Here is a 23,047-nt window from a genome sequence, read left to right on the forward strand (position 1 = left end):
ACCTTGCAAAGGCCAGATTGTCAGCATAGGGAAGGCTCCCTCCACAGAAGGCCAGAGCTCCTCTCAGCCCTGGCCCCCTCTGCGTTCCTCTCCTGCAGGACGCGAGGCAGAGGTCAGCAGCTGGGTTGGCCAGCCAAGGGAAAAAGGGCCAGGCTGTTGAGAAGGGCTGGAGCTCCATGGAGGTAATGTGACTGCCCCAGCCAGACCAGCTCCAGCTCCTCTCTCTGAGTCCTGAGAAGGCCTTAACTTGGGCTCTCCAGGCCTGTTTCAGGCCCCTCTCTTCTTTGAATGTCAAAGAATCCCAGAGACGTACCATCCCAAGCCCCCACCCACAAGATGGAGAAACCGAGCCTGACCTTGACACCTGACCAGGTGAGGAGCGCTTCTCTGAATTTAAATCCACCATGGCCTTTATCATGCTAACTGGACCACCTGCTTACCACACCTTGCAGAGATTCCGTCGTCTCCGACCATCCCTGAATTGCCAGGCACTAACAAACAGCCTGGAGCAGAGATGGCGCTTCATAGGCTATGTGTTGAGGGATTGAATGAAAGTGTACATGCTGAGGAGTGGGGCATCCTGAGCTTGCACAAGTGAGGAAGGCCAAGCTAGCCACTTTGTAGCCATTACTGATGCTACAGAACGACAGAATAAATAAATTCCTGGCTTAGTCTGGGCTTCCCAGGTGGTGATAGTGGTAAAGAACCTGCCTGCCAGTGCTGGAGATGCAAGAGATGCAGGTTTGATCCCTGGGTCGGAAAGATCTCCTGGAGAAGGAAATGGCAACTCACTCCAGTGTTCTTGCTTGGAGAAGCCCAAGGACTGAGGAGCCTGGCGGGCTACAGTCCATGGTCACCAAGAGTCAGACATGACTGAGCGACAGAGCATGCAATTAGCCTAGCATGTTCTGCTGCCTTTCTAGTTGCCTGGGCTTGAGTGGTTCCAAAGCCAGATCGTCCAGTGATCTTCTTCATTTCCTATCTGGTGCTTGCTGGAAATGTGGGTCCCTCCATGTCTGCACCCACTAGAGTCCTCTAATGACTCCCTCAGCTTCAAATGGATCAAAGTGCTCTGGCCCTCTCCATAGGTACCAAAAAGCAACTAGTTACCAGGAGCTTTCTGACACTGCTTACTTCTGAACAGAGTTTGCTATCCTGCCAGCCTAGTTGCAGGTGGACCCAGGCATTCATCCATACACATGCATTTTCAGGAGGTCAACCACATGCTCAGCACCATGGAAGGGACGAGAGATCCAGGTCTGGCCCCCCCAGGAGCTCACCTCTGGGCAGAGAAGACAAAATGATTATCATGTGTGTGGAATGGGGCTTTGTGATGGGGCATATTAGAATCCAGACAAAGAGTGGTTGTCCCAACCTGAGGGAGAAGAGAGGCTGCACCCAGAGGAGGAGACATTTAAAGAGTAAATAGGTATTATCTGAGAGATGAAGACTGGGAAGAGCCTCCTAGCTAAAGGGAACAGCATGTGCTCAGAGTCATGAGAGGATCTTTGGGGAATCAATGCCAGTCTCCGTGTGCAAAGAAGGATAACTGCAGGCTGTAAGAAGGGTGGACGGTCAAAAACTAGTCAGGGTTCCCGAGCTGGGGCATCCCCAGTGGCATAAGAAGCAGTTTGGACCTTTATTCCATGGATTCCAAAAATGCCCGTACAGAGTTTTAAGCAGAGAAGTAGTGAGGTTAAGAGTCATATTTTAGAAGGTTCGCCCTGCCTGTGGTGTTGGGCCTAACAGGCTCAGGGCAGTGTAGCAGGTTCTCAGCAAATTGGTTCATCGGACACCTTATAGCCCCTTCCCTCAGCCTTCGAGGTCCTAGTTTTATCCCCCCTTTTTCCTGCCCCCGAGGGCCTCTTCTCACTTTTATTCCCATCTTCTACAGTGGCCTGTCCTATCCTGCCTGCTCCAGGCTCTCTGAGTCTTTCCAGATGAATGACAGGGAAGAGTGGAGGGGAGGAGGTTTAAATGCTGTATCCGGGAAGTTAATAGGGCTGTGATCTAGACAGGCAGGAGAGGAGCCAACTGATCTGAGAGACGGGGACTAATAGACACAGTTCCATGCTAATCAATTTCCTGGAATCCACCCCCAATGAACTGCTAGCTCAGAAAATGAGGGCTATCTGGAGAGTTGGCCCAGCAGGACCACTGTGCCCACAAAGTTTCATGGTAGAGGAGGACCAATTGCTCAAATCTGCTCCAGTGAAACAGAAAATTTCCTAGTAAAGGCAGGAGGAAGAGCCAGGAGAACAGCCTTTGATTTTGTGCTGAATTCACAGTCAAAAGCCTCGCAGAATGAAGAGAGGCAACCACTGAGCCCTTGGGGAGAAGGCTTGAAATTGCCAGAAAAGCAGAAACCATCCAAGAGGCTTGGCAGTGGCAGTGATGACGTGGGGAGCTCAGATGTTCTGTCCCTCGCCAGGCGCTTAGACTGCAAACTGTCCCGATGATGCTCTCAGCACGGCCGTGGGGGACAAACCAGGAGAAGCCGCTCTGTCCACCCAGCAGGTCTCTGGGGGTGTCAGCTGTGGTGCTGGTCCACGTGACAAGACTCTCCCCCTCCTGCTAAGTTGACCTTAGTGCTAGCTATAAGATTATGACTATAGAGACACAGATGTCGAAAACAAACATAGAGATACCAAGAGGAGAAGGAGAGGTGGAATTTTTTTGTGTGTTTTCTGCTTTTTTTTTAAATTTCTTTAAAAATTGGAATATAGGCGTTACAATGTTGTGTTATTTTCTGTTGTAGAGCGAAGTGAGTCAGTTATACGTATACATGTATATACATGATATATATTCACTACTGTGTATAGCATGGGCTCCCAGGTCGTGCTAGTGGTAAAGAACCAGCCTGCCAATGCAGAAGACTTAGGAGATGCTGGTTCAACCCCTGGGTTGGGAAGATCCGCTGGAGGAGGACAAGGCAATCCTCTCCAGTATTCTTGCCTGGAGAATCCCATGGACAGAGGGGCCTAGCAGGCTACAGTCCATGGGGTCGCAAAGAGTTGGACGTGACTGAGCGTCTAACACACACACACATATACACGCGCGTGCGTTGCACATGTAAAGAATAAATGACTAATGAGAACCTACTGTAGAGCACACGGAATGCTATTCAATGCTCTCTGGTGACCTAAAGGGGAAGGAACTCCAAGGAAGAAGGGATACATGTACACGTATAACTGACTCACTTTGCTATATAGCAGAAACTAACACAACATCTTAAAGCACCTATTTTCCAACTTAAAAAAAAAAAACAGAAAACAAAAACAAAAAAATTGTATCTGTAAAGCATGGGGTGCATAGTAGGCACTAATAAATTGAATCATTTCCTCAGGCCTCCTGCAGTGGAAGGTTAAAAGGCTATGCTCCAGGCTGCAGGACACATGAAATTTGTTCTTTGTCCTGGCTGAAAAGAATTATCCTCCAACTAGTCAGTTGTGCTCTGAAAGGTCAGCCTCTGCTAGAGTTCAAAGACCACAATGAGCACACATGTCACCTCCCCTAACCCTAACCCTGTAGGTCTCAGAGTCTCCCGAGACCTTCCCTGGACCAAAATGCTTCCTTTGAGCCTGTGATGGTTGGTCTTGTGGCCTTGAGAACCCAGGGAGACCTAGACGGTATAGAAACTCCTCTGGTTGGGTGCACGATGCCTGTTCATGCCACAGGGGTGGGCAGAATCTGCTCAACCAGAACTGGGCAGATGGTTCAACTGGCCAGGCAAGCTGTCCTTACAGAAACTACTGCAGAGGCGGGGGGTGGGGTTGGGTGAGGGGAGGTAGAGAAGCGAGGCCGGGCCATCTGTGTTTACAGCTCAGTCTCTGACTTGGGCGTGTGACTGCCCCTCTCTGAGCTGTTTCCTCTTCTGTAAGGTAGGGGTAAGGGCACCCTTCTCACTGGGTCATTGTGAGAAGAAGCTGAGACCGAGGGCAAGAAGGGCCTACAGAGTGTTTGGGACCCAGAACCTGCTCAGCAGATACTAGATCCATGAGTTTGTCTCCCCGCTCTGCTCCTTCCAAAGGAGCCACCGCCAAACTCAAGTCCTCTTTGCGAGGAGCCAGCCTCTGGTAAGTCTCCCCTGCCCTTTGTTGGTGCCAGGCTTCTTCCTTGTTGATGCTCCTAACTGGCTCCAGTGATTTTTCCTGTTTATATCTCACATGTGGGCTCTAGGCTCAATGTCACCACTAAGCTAGCCCATCAGCACATCCTCCCCTCCATGTAAATTCTTGGGAACCGTGGCTCCCACCTCCCTTATTTTCACCAAGCCCTGAAGAAGTGGGGGCACACACTGGAACCGTATCCACAATGTGGCCCCAGCCCATTCCTGTTCCTCATGCCTGCCAAACCCAACCTCTCGTTGCCCCCAGACGCAGACACCGCCCTGTGCTCTCCTGTGTCCATGCTTTTGTTCTTGTAATGCACTGCCCCACAAATGCATGCACACACACACATGTGCACCCACACATACACACACATGCCTGTGAAATTTCCCCACTTTTATCTCAAACCCTCTTTTGCCCCTGTAACCCTCAGCCAGCACTATGGTTGCAAATCTTTCAAGCACTGAAGTCACAACTCTTTTAGCCAACTCTGTTTAGAGGTTTTTGAAAGACTTCAGGAAGAATTTATTTCTTCTCCAGCCAGATGAAATGTCTTTCCCCTTGTTACCTGTATTAGTCTGCCAGGACGGCCAAAATAAAATACCACAGACTGGTGAATTAAACACAGAAATTTATTTTTTCACGGTTCTTGAGGCTGGAAGTTCAAGATCAAGGTACCAGCAGGCTTGGTTTTCTCTGCGGCCCACGTCCTTGGCTTGTAGACAGACACCTTCTCCCTGTGTCCTCACCTGGCCTTTCCTCTGTGCACATGCATCCCTGGTCTCTTTGTGTGTTAAAATTTCCTCTTCCATTAAGGACACCAGTCATACTGGAGTAGGGCCCACTCTAAAGGCCTTATTTTACCTTATTCACATCTTTGAAAGCCCATCCCTAAATATAGACACATTGTGAGGACCTGGGGGTTAAGGCTTCAACATATAAATTTTGGAGTAGAGATACACTTCAATCCATAATATAACCTTCATGGATTTGTGATTCTTAGAGCCCTTGGCCTTGAGTTAGCATCATCTGTATGCTTATTCCATCTCCTCTACAGACTGCACTGTTCCAGAAGACAGAACCAAAATCCAATTCACACGTCTCTTTTTGTCAGTACCAATAAATGCTCCTTTTCTCAGATCTCAATTTCAGACATACCATGTATGATGGCTAATTCTATGCATTAACTTGCCTGGCCATGGGGATCCCAGACACTTGGTCAAATATTATTCTGGATATTTCTATGCAAGCCTTTTCAGATGAGACTAACATTTGCATGGGTAACTAAATAAAACAGATGGCCCTCCCCAGTGTGGGGGTGGGCCTCGTTCAACTCACTGAAAGCTGGTATCAAACACAAGGGGCTTCCCTTGTTGCTCAGATGGTGAAGAATCTGCCTGCAAGGCAGAAGACCCAGGCTCAATCCCTGGATTGGGAAGATCTCCTAGAGAAGGAAATGGCCACCCATCACAGTAATCGTGCCTACACAATTCCATGGACAGAGGAGCCTGGCAAGCTAAAGTCCATGGGGTCACAAAGAGTCAGACATGGCTGCTAATCCTCCTGAGAGTAAGGGAAAAGTCCACCTGCCTGACTGCTTTCCACATGGGCCTTCACACTTGAACTTGGACTGGCATTACACCACCAGCTCTCCTGGGACACTAGCTTGTTGACTATGGATCTTGAGACCTCTCAGATGAGCCAATGTGTTGTGATATGATGTGATGTGTGTTCTATTATTATTCATTATAATATTTTATGATATATATGTGTGTGTCTCCTGTTGCTTCTGTTTCTTGTAAGAACTCAAAGTAATACACCAAGCTTGGACCACCACTGCCTCCCTTCTTCCCGCTCACTTGATCTGAGATCATCACTCCTGCACCTCCCTGACCCGACAGGACCCACCCCACAGCCCCTCCCATCTTTTACTGTCCATTCCCCTCCTGTGCTCACATTCTTACTTCCCACCTTAGAATCCAAGGTTCCTCAATATAATGACCCCCACTGCCTTGGAGTCTCAGTTCCCTCTGCTCACGCTCTCCTACTAAAACTCCAGCCTTTTTTTTTTTTGGGAAGACATTCAGTGCCTATCTCTACCCATTATTAGAAACCATAGCAGGGGAAAAAAACTAGCAACAGAACACTAACTGCACTGAGTGGTATCTCTTTATATTTTGATTCCTAAACCTCAAACAGCCTTTGGAACTTCTCAGTGATCCTACAGGAGCTTCCCCAGAGCCTCAGAGGTAAAGAATTCACCTACAATGCAGGAGACGAAGCAAGAGATGTGGGTTTGATCCCTGGGTCAGGAAGATTCCCTGGAGGAGGGAATGGCTACCCAGTCCAGTGTTCTTGCCTGAAGGATCCCACAGACAGAGGATGCTGGTGGGCTATAGCCCTTAGGATCACAGAGTCGGACACGACTGAAGTGACTTAGCACACATACACAGCGATCCTACTTATGTCCACAGCTGACTCCTGGTCTCCTTCCAAGATACTGCTTCATGTCTTTTTCTTCTTCTCCAACACCCTACCCCATCCGCAGCTGTTATAGACCGAATATATGTGTCCTCCACCAAAACCCACATATCAAAGCCCTAAGCCCCAGCATGATAATATTTGGTATTCGGAGATGGGACCTTTGGGAGGTAGTCGGGGAGATGAGGTGATGATGGTGGGGTCTTTGTCATGGGATTGGTGGTGGTTTAGTGGCTAAGTCGTGTCTGACTCTTGTGACCTCATGGACTGTAGCCCGCCAGGCTCCTCTGTCCATGGGATTTTCCAGACAAGAATCCTGGAGTGGACTGCCATTTCCTATAAGAAGAGCCCCCTGTAAGGTGGCAGGCAGAAAGTCTCACCAGGAATCAAATCAAATCAGCTGGCACCTTGATCTTGGACTTTCCAGGCTCTAGAACCTTGGGAACTAAATTGCTTTTGTTTAGGTCACCCAGTCGATGACACTTTGTTATGGCAGCTGGAACAGACTAAGACAATGGCTGATTGTCTTTCTTCATATTTTTTTTAACAGCTTTATTGAGATACATTTCACACATCACACAATCCAACCATTTAAAGTCTAAAATGCAATGGCTTATGTGTATTTGTAGAGTTGTGTGATCATCACCATGATTAATTTTAAAGCACTTGCATCATCCCCAAAAGAAACCTCATACCCATTAATGGCCACTTCCCATTTCCTCTCCAACCCACATCTCAGCCCTAGGCAACCACTAATCTACTTCCTATTGCTATAGATTTACCTATTCTGAGAGTTTCAAGTAAGTGAAGTTATATAACTGGCAGTCTTTAGTGGTAGCTGATTTCTTTCACTCAGCCCAGTGTTTTCAAGGGTCATCTATGTTGTGGCATGTGTCAATACTTCTTTCCTTTTTATTGTTGAAAAACAGTCCCTTATGTGGATATGGTGGTGTTTAGTAGCTAAGTCATGCCTGACTCTTTGTGACCCCATGGACTGTAGCCCACCAGACTCCTCTGTCCATGGGATTTCCCAGGCAAGAACACTGGAATAGGTTGCCATTTCCTACTCCAGGGGATCTTCCCTCCAGGGATCAAACCCGTGTCTCCTGCATTGGTAGGCAGATTCTTTACCACTGAGCCACCAGGGAAGCCCTATATGGATATACCACAAGCTATTTTTTTCTTCATTTTGCCATTCATTAGTTGATGGACATTTGGGCTCATTGTTTAGCTCTTAGAGGATAATGCTTGCACATTCATGTACAAGTTTTTGAGTGAACATGGGTTTTTATTTCTCTTGGACATATACATAGAAGTAGGCTTTACTTTAAGAAACTAACGTAAGAGCAATAGGGGGGAAAAACTACTGAATCTTCCCATCTTGAAAATCAACCAACCTGTTTGCATTCATCTTGCTACCTTGGAAAACTCTGTTCTGGTTTCATCTAAGGCAATCCTCTCCAGCTCACACCAGGGTTCTGAGCAATTTCCTACTCAAGGACTTTGTTGCTTCCAATATCATCGTCTCTCCCACATCACCACTTTTTCTTTCTCTGCTAGACCATTCTCATCAGCACACAGTCATGCTCTCTTAGACCCTATATTCACTTCCAGACACATGCCTTTCTCCCTTTTCCCGTTCATATCAAGATCACTCAGGATCTGTTTCTGCTATCTCCACTTCCTTACCCCCTTTCCCCCTCCATGTTATTTGAGTTGAGCTATCTTGCTCTAAGACTCTCATCTTATTCCTTTGACTCTGTTTACATCAATCTGTTTTCTGTTCCTTGAATGTACCCAGCTAATTCTCACTCCAAGGCCTTTGCCCTTGCTCTCCACTCTGCCTGAAGTGCTCTTCATATGTCTTGTTTCATTACTTTGTCTCTGCTCAAAGGTCACCTCCACAGTGAAACCTTGATACCTTTCCCGATCAATCTCTCCAAAATAGCTCAGGAGAACCATCACTCTCCCTCTAAGTCCTTACATAGCCTTATTTTCTTTTATTTATTGTTATCTAATTCATTGACATCATCTGTTTAGTTGTTCATTAGTGTATCAGTTCATCTCTTTCCCTAGAAGCTCATGAAAGCAAAGCCTTTATCTTGTCCATCATGATGTCCTCAGTGCTTAGAAGAGTGCCTCACCTCTAATAGATATGCAGTAAAGTATTTGTGGAAAGAGTGAATATGTGTCTGTGTTGTCCACCTCAGAGCCTGTTGATACCCCACAGTATTTTTATTCAACTGAGAAGACTACAGGACGTGGCAAAGTCAGACCTCCAGGAAAAGTCAACAGGTATAGGGTCTAGAACTGGGGTCTAGTTCTGGCTCTGTCATTAACTGTGATCACGGGTGAGACACTCCTGGTGCAAGCCTCTGTTTTCCCATTTGTCCTATGAAGATGTCATTTCAGATACCCTCTCTGCTCCCTTCCAGCTTGGATGTCAGTGAATGAAATTGACTTGAACCACTCTAATGGCATTTCAGGATCAACAGAAGGAGAGGCTTGAAGGAAGCAATTTAGCAACGCCCTTCAAATGACCCCCACATCACCCTGGCCATCCCGGCACCTGTGGAGGCAACTTTCATTAATGGGAACGACGCCTTGAGTGGGCACCCTGAGTCAGAGTGGCAATGAACTCCGTGGTACTGAGCAAGAATTATAATGACTCCAGCCCATTTAGATGCAAAGAGCTGCACATACCCAGCTTTTCTTGCTGGCTTATCCTATTAGCCTTGAAGATCACGAACTGATTCACGTTGCTGCCAAGAAGGCCTCTGTCTTATAAATATGACTCAGGAATGCAGGTCAATCAGCTATGTGTCACATCTTCAGAAAAAAAAAAAAAAATACAGTGCTCGGTTAGAGTTTAAATTCTGCAATGCACTCCACTTGTCACTTAAATTTATTTGCTATGATATCACCACCAGACTGCCATTAAAATGGGAAGGGATCGTCCGTCAGCGCTATAGGGATCACCTTCAAGAAAAGCCACAGGAAAAAAAACGCCCTGGTTCTCCTCATTAAAACTCTGAGTCCTGAGCTCCTCCCCGTTCCTGCTGACTTTTCAAGTCCTACTGCTTGTCAAGGCAGCCTCTCCAAAGGACGGACGTCAGAAGGGCTGTGCTTACAAATGTAGAGAACTCTGTTGTTGGCAATGTACAAGTTCACTCATGATCACATTGGCCCTAACCTTTGATGTGGGATATCCCTGAATCCGGAGGAAATATCTGACCTTGAGTTTCAGTTCTGTGTCTTCATCACTGTGTGGGCTTGGGAAAGCCACTTCCCTACCCTGGGGCCTCAGTCTCGCCATCTCTAATATGAAAACGTTCACTGGGTTCCAATTTCACATCCCTAGATCCCCAGAGATATCTGGAGGTTGACACTGAACTCAAGAGCTGTTTTCATATTTCAAAACACCACCTACACTTGCCCGTGACCAGGCCACACAGGTTAATTAAAATGTCAAGCTCCTTCATTTCGGAATGGAATAATACGAACTCAGGTGGCAATTTCGGTTCTCACACATGGTTTAGAAGCTCTTACTGATGACAAGTGATATCACAGGATATCCTGGATGTTATTTTATTGCCTACCTGTGTCTGATTCAAAGAATGGGGGGAAAGAATCAACTGCTTTATACCTGCAGGCTTACTGTCAACATCCACCAAAGGAAAAGGTGAGTGAAGAAAGAGTGTGGGGATTCATTGTTGCTGCTGAAAAGGTACCCCCCCAACTCCCTTGATGAACTCATAGATTCTTTTTCTAGCTGTAAATTCTACAATTCCAACTTTCGTATTCATTTGAGAATCTGTTTTTATCCCTTAGGGGAACATACTGGAGAGGATATTGTTGTCTGTTTGCTTTTTAAAATAGCCCCTTTTACAATAAAGACACCCCCAGGCAAGAGCACAAAGGGAAGGCAATTTATTACAGCCTGTATTACAGATACAGCAGTGTCGCGGTCCTGAAAACAAATCAGCATGGCACCAGTTTAAAGAGAGATGTTTCATATCATGCCCTCAAGTTCAATAGCCATTGACTGTGCTGAGCAAAGACAGATTCCACCAGAGGATGCCTCACTCTTTCAAGGATCTATGGGTGGAACCAAGGATTACGTTGACAATAGGACCCTGACCTCAGAGACAAGTGATGTGATCAAGTCACCGGCTTTCCCTAGCCCTCAGTTCCCCTCTCTGTATGATGTGGGAGTTGAATTACAGTGGATGCCGTGTGCCCCTCGCCAGATCCCCTCTGCTTCTCCAGAGCCTCCGTTTCCCACCTGCCCTGAGTGTTAGATGTTAACAACTCACAGTTGTCCCCTCTCTGGAGAACTGCCTTCAGGTGAAAGGAGCCATTTCTTCTAGAAGGTTGTATCCCAAGCCGTCTCACTCCCTAGAGAGGGGATGTCAATGACAGACTGATATGGGGGTACAGAAGTCCAGTCTTGGCCTCAAGCTGGGACCAGCTCTGTGGTACAATTCACATCCCTGAGGCTGCCTGTGGACCAGATGGAAGTTAGACATCAGTGGAGAACACATTCTTGCCTTGCTCCCTTCCCTGACCTGATCCTCTTCCCTCAATCCCTTTCTCCTAAGACATCTTCTTCATTACACTTAGTGTCCGAGAAGCCCTGTCTCAGGCTCTGTTTCCAGGAGACCAGAAGTAAGGCATTAATGCTTAAAAAAAAAAAATCCTTGAAAGTGGCTGATTCTTCAAATATTCTCGGTAAGGGATTTCTGGAGCTGGTTAGACCTCCCCAAGCTTTTCATCACCATCCTTTCTCAGCAGGAGGTTTTAATACTTGGCCATAATTCTCCCATCCCGAAATCTTGCAGTTCAGTCTAACCAGCAGGTTAAAATCACTCTGGCCTCCACCCTTTCTTTGCTTCCTGTGTTTATCCCATTAAACTTCCGGGTCAACCCTCCAGCAAGTACGGCTTGCTCCTTGACTTTCCAAACTGTGTTCCCCTGGGATGCTCTCTGGCTCACTCATTCCTGGTGAAGTGGGGAGAGCCCTGGTCTGAGTGTTAGAAGGCCTGTGTTAGCAAATGACCAGGCCATGGTCTTCCCGGGTGGCACTAGTGGTGAAGAACACACCTGCCGATGCAGGAGATAGTAAGAGACGCTGCTCCATCACTGGGCTGGGAAGATCCTCTGGAGGAGAGCATGGCAACCCGCTCCAGTATTCTTGCCTGGAGAATCCTATGGACAGAGGAGCCTGGCGGGTTACAGTCCATGGGGTCACAAAGAGTCAGACACAACTGAAGCAACTTTGCACTTTCAGCACAGGCCATGTCTGAGTCTCCTGCTCCTGTTTCAACCTCAGTTTCATCCTCTTTATAAAACAAAGGGTGTGGATCGGATCAATACTTATGGAAGCGTGATGCAAGGATCACATACCTGTAGATCTTCTGGGGGCCTGTGGTGTAACGTCACTTCTGCTTAATTTCACATCATTGATTATTTTCTGTGACTGCAGAAAACCCCTTCTGAGACAATTAATTGGATTCTCCATGGCAGTAGGATCCCAATTACAGAAGACCTTGAAAGTGAGGCCATGTATGGAATTTATGTGAGGCTATGTATAGAATCTGGACTTCATTCTTTAGGTCCCTTTTCCCCACACTGTATTCCCTGGAACACCTCTTCCACAAAAGAAAGGGGAAGCAGGTTTCCAAATAAGCTCGGGAACAGGGAGCCACTCTCTGCCTCTCTGGGAGTCTCACAGGAACACTTGTACTGGAAGGGCTCTGAGAGGCCCAGCTGTGTGGACACTCGCTCTGTGTTGCTCTGCCCAGAATTTCCAATATAATTTGGGCTCAGAAGCTTTGTTCCAAGAAAGATCATCCTACAGGAACTAGGATGCCTTGGAACATCACTTTGGAAACTGCTCTATGGGGAGACACATTCGGAGGATTTCAGCCTGGTGGAGATGAACTGAGATGGATGTTTTTTAACGACCCACTAAAAGCTGTTGGAAAGAAGCTGGAGAAGCCGAAGCTGCAGGCTAGGAGACCAGCAATGGAGCTGTGGTAATGGTCCACATGATGGATGCTGGGACCTGAACCAGGGTGGGGTGGCAGAGGAAGCCAGGAGGAAGAGGCGGATATAGAAATGCAGCCAGGTAGAAGGACCAAACCCTGGGAGCCCACGGCTCTGCCCCTCACTGCCAGTGGGGTTTTGGTTCTCCCCAATGGGGCTTGTTCTGATGGCCCTTTGGCTCATCTCTGCTTACCCTGGACTGCTGTGGAGCAGCATCAAGCCCACCCTGAGGGTCTGTTCTCTGCAGGGATGATGAGAGCCATGAATCCTGACCTCTCTGGCTCTGCCCTGTCACTAGCACCCCAGGGACACCCCATGTCATCAGCCACTAATCCCTTATCTCTCCTTTCCCCAACCCTCCATCTGCCTACAGTCCTGATCGAGACAGTCTCTGGGCTCAGGATCCAGCCTGATGCCCTGAGTCCCCATCAGCCATGATGCTGACATCATGGCTGGACCAGCTTTTGAATGTTCAGTACTTTCCAGTCAACCAAGTACTAACCTCTTTTAATGAATCCTTCCAGCAACACTTGAAGGAGACTGCCTTTTTTTTTCCATTTTATAGATTAGAAGTGGGAGTAACTGACCTCAAAGTCGCACTTCCAATGAGCAAGGGGACAAGGACCTATACCCCACTTTAGTTCTGGTTCTGGGCTCTTTTATGATTCCAAGGTGCAATTAAGTCAGTCAGTCCATCTGCCCGCTTCTGTCTGTCTGTCTATGTTTCTCTCTTTCATCCCAAAGAGCCAAGCAGTCTCCTGGGTCTCCCTTTACAACCGCGATGGCTGTACAGGTTTGCAAGGAGAACCCACACTCCTTTCAGTCTGTTTTGGTGAGACTTTCAGAATGCGTGATGCTGTTTAAGCAAAAGTCCACCCAGAGACTCCTGCCAAGCGAAATTAAGTAAATGCTGAGTGTCACAAAACATCCAAAAATTGCCCCTCTTCCCAAGACTTTAATAGCTCGCTGGGGTAGGACAGAGCGGCTGCACCCCATGTGGACGTGAGCGGAGTGATTACCAGCAGGCCTGATTCCAAGCCAGGGTCTGGCCTCAGCAGGGATCTCTGCTCTTCAGCCAGGCAGCAAATGCTCCCTGGGCACTGCGGGTTTGCACAGCACACCCAGGAGAGAGGCGGGGCAGGGGACCCAACTCCCACTGTGGGTGAAACTTTCCACTGCTTGAGGTGTGCCCATGGGACTCTGCCAAGAACGCAAGGCCATTCACCAAAGGCACTAATGGAATCTGTTTGAAGCATGCTCCAAGTTTACAAAGAACAGGGTGGGGAGGGAGCAGGGGAACCTTGGAGGTCACTGCGGGAGAGATGGAGAGCCCAGCGTGGGAGGAGGGCAGGCTGAAGGATGCCCTGTGCCTGGTGCAGGCTGTGGGGGTGGGAAGTCGGAAAGTGCCAGAGTGGAGACGAGATGGTTGTGTGATAACCACATGCTGTATCATCTGTTTACCACTTTTTCTAATATCAAACCCAGGCTAGCTTGACCATCGCTTCTGTTCTTATCAGCTGCTGCCTGCCTGTGGGAAACCACAAAAAAGCAGTTCTGCCCACCAAATCATAGCCACAGATTTGGGGATCCCTTAGCAAGTGAAGGAAGGTGTGCTGGAGGGGGTACCTTGCCATAGACGTGACTGTGACCCCGAAGCCAGTTCCTGGTGGAGCCAGCATCCCTGTCTGGGTCCCCTCACTCCCAATGACATGTTCTTTTTAGGGTACCATTCCATCTGTTCTCAGGTTTTGGTGTTGGCTAAGTTCTCCCAGGTCCCACTAATTCTTAGTCATTCAGTTTTACAAAAGAGCAGAGTCTCCAGGACATGAGGGGAATCCCCATGGTTGTGGATCATGCCTTCCTACATGAGGGCACTACACCAAATAGGTCCCTAACCCTCATCATTGCTTATTCCTTCCAACCTGCAACTGGGGTTTGTGATGATGTTGCCTTCCTCTTTCCCCTTCCAGAATGCTGCTGCCCTGTCCTGGAAAAGCCTACTTTAATGGCCAGTGGAAGCTGGTAGGTCTGTACCCTTTGGGAGTCAGATAAATTGGACAAAACCCCTGGTTAGCGGCCCTAACTTCCAGCTGGGTCACTGTCTGTCCAGTTTTGATAGCCATCATTGTGTGAGCTGATGTGAATAAAAAGTCCCTAGGAATGGCTGCAACATTTCAACAGACACCTACTTACTGAGCATCTATTATGTGCCAGATGTGGCCCTTGAGATAAATGGACGATGAGCTTCCAGACATGGAAAACTACTAAATGCAAAGTAATAAAGTCAAAAATAGTGATAAGTTCCAAGTTGTGAGAACCCAGAGGAAAGCAAAAATGACTACATGGGGCTGAGAGGCTGTTGCAGAGGTCTGGTCAGGAAATGCTTGCGGCCTGAGCCGTCTGTGGTGCTATAAATGGAGAGAAACAGAAATCTGAGAGTCATTGAAAGAATCTGCCTGCCAATGCAGGAGACACAGGAGACGCAGCTTTGATCCCTGGATCGGGAAGATCCCCTGGAGGAGAAAATGGCAACCCACTCCAGTATTCTTGCCTGGGAAACCCCATGGACAGAGGAGCCTGGTGGGCTACAGTCCATGGGGTCCAAAGAGTCGGACACGATTTATCAACTGAGAACAAGCACAGCAAGAAGGTAGACTGGATGGGTCTTGAAGAAAGGGAGGCTGGTGGATGGGGCAGGTCCGTTTCCTGGGAAAGGAAACCCAAGGGGGGAAGACTGGGGGCGTCAGAGGTCTTTGAGCCATGATCAGATTGAGCAGACTTAGTTAGAATAAAGTCCACACTACCATTTGAAATGACCTACTCCCTCCACAGTCAGTCAAAACCTCACCCTTTCCGAATCCAGTTCAAACTTCACCTTCTCTGGGAAGCTGTCCTTATCACTGTGGGACCATCCTTCCTTGTGTGGGGTCATCCAGATGCTTCCCTCCCCTAGCAGTAAGAGCATGTGGCCTTGCCTGCCGGGGGACAGGGCGGCCTGCATGAAGTTCTGTCTCCATCATGCGGGCTGCTTTTCTTCCTGTTTTTCCCCTCCTCAAGCTCCTCCCAGTGCCCAAGGCCACACACAGCCCATAATAGAATGAATAAATGAGTGGTACATTAAATCAAACTGCAGGGCTTCTGCTTAGCCAGGGCAAGGAGCACCAGGAATGTCCAGAGCCCTCACCCGAAGCTCCTAGAAGGAACCAACCTGCAAGACACAACAGCCAGGTAGTAACTCCTTTCTCGGATGCACGAACCAAACCAAGCCCGGGGGAGGGAGCCTGGCTCCACGTCGGCCTCCCTACCGTCTGCCTCTGAGGCCTTCCCTCTGTGACCAGGGCTGGCCTCTAAGTGGAGGTGACAGGCGGCCGGCTGGGGCCACCCAAGTGCACAGTCTCAAACCTATTTGTGTGACAGGCGGGATTCGCAGTCTGCATTTAAACCTCAGGGAGCAGCCCCGGGCCGACCTGAAGCAGCAAGGCTCATCTTCCTGCATCCTTACCTTGGCTTTCCCCGCCCTGCCAGTGAGAGCCTGCCTCCCTGTCTCTGAACACCCCTCTGCCTCCTTTGGCTTCCTGTTTCCAGTGGTCCCAGAGCCCAGAGATGGGCAGCATGCCCTTTGTTCATCAATCTCCCATCTGCAACCATCATCCGCTCTGAACTCTGCTTCTCACGCAGGGTTACCAGCCATGCCGTTCAGCAAGAAACCTCGAAGCATCCTTTATGAAGCCCAGCCCTGAGCCAGGCACCCCACATGGGTGGGAGGCCATAGGGCACCCTTCAGAACTGCTGTGCCCGTCATGGAGTCTGGCACACAGGAGGGGCTCAGGGGATGCTTATTGAATAAATGTTGGGTGCGTGAATGACCACGCCGGTCCTGAGGCAGCCCAGGGTCTGGCAGAAAAGATGCTAGACAGGGGGCTAACATGGCAGAAATTCTGCCGTATATGAGCTGGGTGACTTTAGCTTCCCTGTGCCTCGGTTCACCCATCTCCGAAATCCAGATAGTGATAATACCTGGTTCATAGGATTGAAGGAATTATATGAGACGGCAGAGGGACAATGTGTAGTACAGTGGCTGGCACATGGAAAGTGCTCCAGAGACATAAGTGAGTGAATGGTGGATGGGTGAATAAGATCTAACGTGGTACAAGGGCTACAGGAGCAAGGAAGATCTGGGAGAGCCCAGTGGAGGGGAGGTCTTCAACTGGGCAAACCTGGAGAAATGGTGCCCGGCTGAGGGCACAGCCCAAGCAGAGGCAGTGAGACGGGAACGTGCCGGACCACAGGGGGAGCAGGAAGGGAAACAGTGGGAGACGGTGCTGAGAGGGAAGTCTGAGCAGGGGTACATGGGGCCTCGACTGCCAGGCTGGGAGGTGGGCACAGGAAAACTTAGCTGTGGGGGAGGGAAAATGATGCCCCGAGCAGAAAGCAGATGACGCCCAGAGGGTTACAGAAGGAGCCAGACACCAGCCCTACCTCCCTTCTGTCTTCTCCAGGCCTTGTGCAGACAAAGGCTCTCTGATGGAGATGAACCAGGGCCATGGGGAGAAAGCCCTGAAGGTCTTTAAAAGCTGGTCACACATCAGTAAGCATCGCTGGATTTACTGGCTTCTAGAACATCCATAAAACAGAGGATTCCAACGTCCTTCATATCCAAGTCTCCCATTCTACACATGAGGAACTGGAGGCCCAGAGAAGAAAAGAACCCTTGGACCTCTGTCCCTGGAGACCCAGATATTTCCCTTTTACCCGATCTCAGTATCAGCAACTTAAATCCATTTAATCAGCCATTCCAACACCAAGAATGGGTATTTCACTCTCGCTAGGCAAGGTGAAGTTACCTACCCAAAGTCTATAACTAATGACTGACGGAGGCTGTCTTCAAGACAGCATGGTGTGAGACATTCATTCCCTCACTGAGCCATTCATTCATTCATCAAGTGTTGATGAGGCATCTTCTCTGCACCGTGCGCCGTCCTGGGTACCAGAAACGGTGGGTTTGGCATCAGATGCAGCTAACCCTGGCCCTGCCTCTCTCATCTGTGTGTCCGTGGGCAAGTCACGTCATTGCTCTGAGCCTCAGCTTTCTCGTCTGTAAAGTGAGGACTCAGTGCCAGATGCTCAGCAATGCGCTCAACGTTAAACAGACCACACGTGTGAGGTGCTCACCCCACGCGGGGAGATTCTGGTGCCGGCTTTCAGCCCAGTGCATGCTACAACATACCTCACTCATAAACATTTTGCTGCCGTCCACTTGAGCTCCAAGGGAGATCCCAGCTTCTGGGGACTTAATTGCTTCCCTCTGATAAATATCACGGGCCATAAAAAGCTGACAGCGGCAACTGGCAGTCTGACATTTTGAGGCGTCGCGTCTCCTTTTGGAAGCATCGCTCCCTGCTCTGCGAGGCGGGAAGCCCAGCCCACGCTGCGGGCAGAGGGGCGGGCGGCGGCGGCAGCGTGGATGTGGTGACTGATGAGGCGCTGTCCCTCTCCATCCTCTGCCTTGTTCAAGTATCAGAGCATTTGGTGAAAATGCCAAACAGTCTCCTCCTCCAGAATTCATCAAAGGCCAGGGCGGCTTGGGGAATGAACAGAAGGGGTGCTGAAAACAATTGCAAATATATTCATGCAGTGATGGAGCCCGGACTCCTGCAGGTCACGCTTTCTTCTTTCCTTCCTCTTCATCAAGTGTCGGAGCACTTAGGTCCCAGCTTTAAGGCACTTAACCCCCTGGGGCCACAGTTTCTTCACCCAGGAATGAGAAATCTATCTGGGTTTATCATTGTGATGTGTGAAAGTCGCTCAGTCGTGTCTGACTCTTTGCGGTCCCATGGACTATACAATCCTTGGATCTCCAGGCCAGAATACTGGAGTGGGTAGCCTTTCCCTTCTCCAGGGGATCTTCCCAACCCAGGGATTGAACCCAGGTGGTTTCTCCACCAGCTGAGCCAGCAGGGAAGCCCAGGAATACTGGAGTGGGTAGCCTATCCCTTCTCCAGAGGAGCTTCCCAACCCAGGAGTTGAACCGGAGGCTCCTGCATTGCAGGTGGATTCTGTACCAACTGAGCTATCAGGGAAGCCCAAGCAACTAATGGTTAAATGATGGGGTAAGTTTTAAGGTTTCGTGTTGGAAGAATCCTTGTAGTCATGGTTAGACCCACCTGAGGAACTATTTTAAAAATACTTTTGCCTGGGCCCCACCTCTGAATAGCTTTATTCATTCAGCAGTTGGTCTATACTGGGCCCTGAGCACTGGACTTCTTAAAAGCTTCCCAGGTGATTAAAACCTGCAGCCAATGTTTAGATTGTTGAGAACCCTGACAATGAATCTGCCTGCTCGCTGAATATTTTAAGCATGGCAGTGAGGTGATCACATTTTTGCCTCGAAAAGATTTCTCTGGGGTCTGCGTGGAGACCCAGTGGAAGGCACAAGACTGGATTCAGGAAGACTGACTGGAACCTTTCTACTGAACGTATGGTCCATCGACCAGTAGTATTGGCCGCTCTTGTTAGCAAGACTGAATCTCAGGATGTATCCTGCAGTACTGCTGAATGAGAGCTGGCATTTTAACAAGACCCTAAGAAATGTCTGTACATCTTGGGGGCGGGGGGCTGGATCAGAAGGCTGTGCCCTGCAAGGGTCCAGGCTGGAGATGATGACAATCACACCCCAGGCAGGAGAGTAGGAGTCGCAATAGGAGGGACCACATAGGAGTGAAATTGAGAGGATGTCATGGCAGGGCTTCATATGGGGATTTAGAGCGAGGAGTTGAGAACAAGCACGCAGTTCTTATTTGGGCCCTCGGGGATGAAGGGTGTCTCTGTCTGCAGGTCTGTGGGGGAAAGCTGAAGAGTTTTGTTCTTTAATTCAACTATTGTTGCACAGTACCTCACACCGATAACTGTCTTGTATCTTTCATACACTGTAGTAAGTAGCGCCTACATAAGTGTCCTCAGTCGAGTACAGGCAGGTGATAAATTTTTCATTACAAGTTTTCACAGGCTTAGGAGAGTTAAGCGTTGGCCTCTGGTCTGTTCCAAGCAGGTTGTCTGTTTCGTTCTTTCGTTTTTGTGCCCCTTGGTCCTTGTTGTGATTGTTCACATACTGCGTACCTGTCCAGGTGTGAGTGCGTGCCTGTGAAGTCAATTCAGTCGTGTCCGACTCTTTGTGACCCCATGGACTATAGCCCTCCAGGCTCCTCTGTCCATGGGATTTCCCAGGCAAGAATATTGGAGTGGGTAGCCATTTGCTTCTCCAGGGGATCTTCCCGGCCCAGGGATTGAACCTGCGTCTCATGCACTGGCAGGCAGGATCTTTACCACTGGTGTCACCCGGGAAGCCCCACTGTCCAGCTATGTCAACATCATTGGGTCTCTTTCATTAATCGTGGGTCGTTTCAAGTACAATTCCTGGTTGAATTGACTCCTGGTGTTGAATTTCAGCTGAAATGAACACTGCTATCCAGGAGTCCTGTCACTGGTTCTGAAGGGATACATAATTTCAAAATACTGTTAATAATAATAAAATTATAATTACATAGTACAAACAGTTAAGCTAAGGCATCAGTTCTGTGTTCTGCAAGCCTGGGGAACGTGGACAAAGGGTCTTAATTCCGCCTCTGTCACTCACCACTGTGTTACCTGGGAGACATTTCTCCTCTCTATTTTCTCACCTGCGAAGTGATGATACCCCAGCTCTAAATCCTTGTGTGTTTCCATTAGAAGTTGTAAAAGGCTTTCTTCTTTTTTACACACATCTATTTTTTAAGTCATAGTATAAATAGTAATATATACATAGAAGATAAAACCTGTACACAAAGTAAGTGGGTATGCCGTGAACCCAAACGCAACAGAAAGTGCTCAAACGAGCTAAGTCGTTTCAGTCGGTCCGACTCTTTGTGACCCTGTGGACTGTAGCCTGCCAGGCTCCATTGTCCATGGGACTCTCCAGGCAAGAATCCTGGAGTGGGTTGCCACACCCTCCTCCAGGGGATCTTCCCAACCCAGGGATCGACCCAGCATCTCCTATGGTCTCCTGCATTGGAAGGCAGGCTCTTTACCACTAGTACCACCTGGGAAGCCCAAGCGCTCAAGAAGAGGCCAGTTTATCTGGAGATACTGAAGGAAGCCTTAAAGGATGCACCAGGCTCCAGTGGGCAAATGGAGGGCTGGGTCAGGGGAAGCAGTAACCTCACTCACTCATTCATTGACCACTACTAAGTATCATCTTATACTGGGGACGCAAAGATACCTAAGACATCACCTTTGGCCTTCAAAGAGTTCCTCGTCTGTTGCGAGAGACAGAACTGTCAGCAAGTAAGTGCTGCCATGGAAATATGATCGAGTCTGATGAAGGTAGCAGATGAAAAAAAAAAAAAAGAGCCACATCTCTTTGGGGGAGGGGGTGGAGGAAATGGACAGCGGCCTATTCTGAAAGATCAAATTTGAATTGACATTTTGAGAATTAGCTGGGAAATTGCCAAGTGAAGAAGAAGGGAAAGTATTATAAGCAGAGGGAACATGGACAAAGGCTTGGAAGTGTTGAAGGGCCAGAGCAGGGAACGGAGCGATGAGAGGTTCGGCGCACTTAGAACACAGAAGGCGTGGTGGGAATCAAGGGGAAATGATCAATGAAATAGGGTAGCAGGGAGCTACTCTATTTTGAAGAGTCTTGTATGCCATGGATGAGGTTTGCCAAGGGCATGAGACGACTCTATCCATGCCTTTAAGAGATCACACCAGCAAAAGGATAGAAGGAGAATTACACCAAAGTGAGAAAATCATGAGGAAATTCTGGCTGAGAGGCTGAAGAAAGAGTCCACGAGAGAAATTAAGACAGTTGAACCAGTGCCCCTGGCATGAAGAGGCAAGAATGGGGTGATCAACCTTTCAGAACCACGGACAACTTCTTTTATTCCAAGTCCCTTTTGCCAGAATATTTTTATATTTTATTCAATTGATTTAAAAATAGCTACCATTTATGGAGTGCCAGGAAAGTTACGTGTATTATGTCTTTTAATCCCAAGTAACAGTTCTAAAAGGCAACAGTTATTGGCCCTATCTTGCTGGTGAAAAAAGAAAAATGAATCTCACGGAGTAATCACAAGTATCCCATAGCTGAAACAACACAACCAGAATGTTATCCTGCTATTGACCATCGCACTAGGCTCCCACCATCTAACATCCTCCAATTTTGAAGTGGTAATTAGTGTTCCCACTTTGGTTACTTAAAAGTATACAGGAAGGTAGAACGTTGTTCACACTGGCTGGGTGAGGGGTAAATGGGGAGATTTTGTTCAAAGATATAAAATTCCAAGATGAATAAGTTCTAGGGGTCTAATATACAGCATGGTGACTATAGTTAGCATTGTATTACATACGTGAAAGTTGCTAAGTGAGCAGATTTTAAATGTAATCACCACAAAAAAAAAATAAGAGTTGTGTGACATGATGCTAACTGACGGTATGCTGGTAATCATATAAATTATCCAGTGTATGTGTTAGTCTCTCAGCTGTGTCCAACTCTTTCTGACCCCATGGACTGTAGCCCACCAGGCTCCTCTGTCCGTGGAATTCTCCAGGCAAGAATATTGGAGGGGCTAGCCATTCCCTTCTTCAGGGGATCTTCCCAACCCAAGGATCGAACCCAGGTCTCCTGCATTGCAGGCAGATTCTTTACTTTCTAAGCCACCAGGGAAACCCAAATGCATCAAACCAACATGTTTTACACAATGTTATATGCCAATTATATATCAATAAAGCCAGAAAAGGAATGCAGCATGTAATACCTACAATGAAATTTTATTGTTTTTAATAAATGGATTGTTTCTGAGAAAAAATAAAGTTATAACCAAAAAAAAATGTATATAGGAATTCTAACTGGCCACCCAGTATGGCCATACTTCACTGTTTCTATTTCTAGCCTAAACAGAAGAGAGTTGGCATTCCTTCTTAGCTGTGTTGCTTTACTATAAGATATCTGTGTGTTTTTTCAAATATTAGGATAGCTTCAAACATCCTTAAATCCTTCTTCAAGGACCTCTAGGCATCTAGGGTCCTTAGATTGAGAACCAGGACATTGGATGGCCAAGGAGACCTTCCATGGGAACTCTGGCACTCTTGTTAAGGCCTATAAATTGGTCTTCTCTGGAAAGCTGAAAAATAGTCAGCCCTATCACCTTCTTTTCCCATCCTGGGTACATTTCTTTCCATTTCCACGAAGTCAAGCCTGTGATTATTTTCAGTTCTAATATGAGCTTGCCCCTGTGTGTGGAATGAAAATGGCTTGGATGTCAAATAAATGCCTGATAAAGTTGCTGCTTCATAAACCAGGGGAGTGTTCAGAGAGCTTTCAACACAAAGGAGAATTCCATTATGCTGCATCTGAGACACTGTTTCATTGGTCA

Source organism: Cervus canadensis, chromosome 17, assembly GCF_019320065.1.
Source record: "Cervus canadensis isolate Bull #8, Minnesota chromosome 17, ASM1932006v1, whole genome shotgun sequence".
Lineage (NCBI taxonomy): Eukaryota > Metazoa > Chordata > Mammalia > Artiodactyla > Cervidae > Cervus > Cervus canadensis.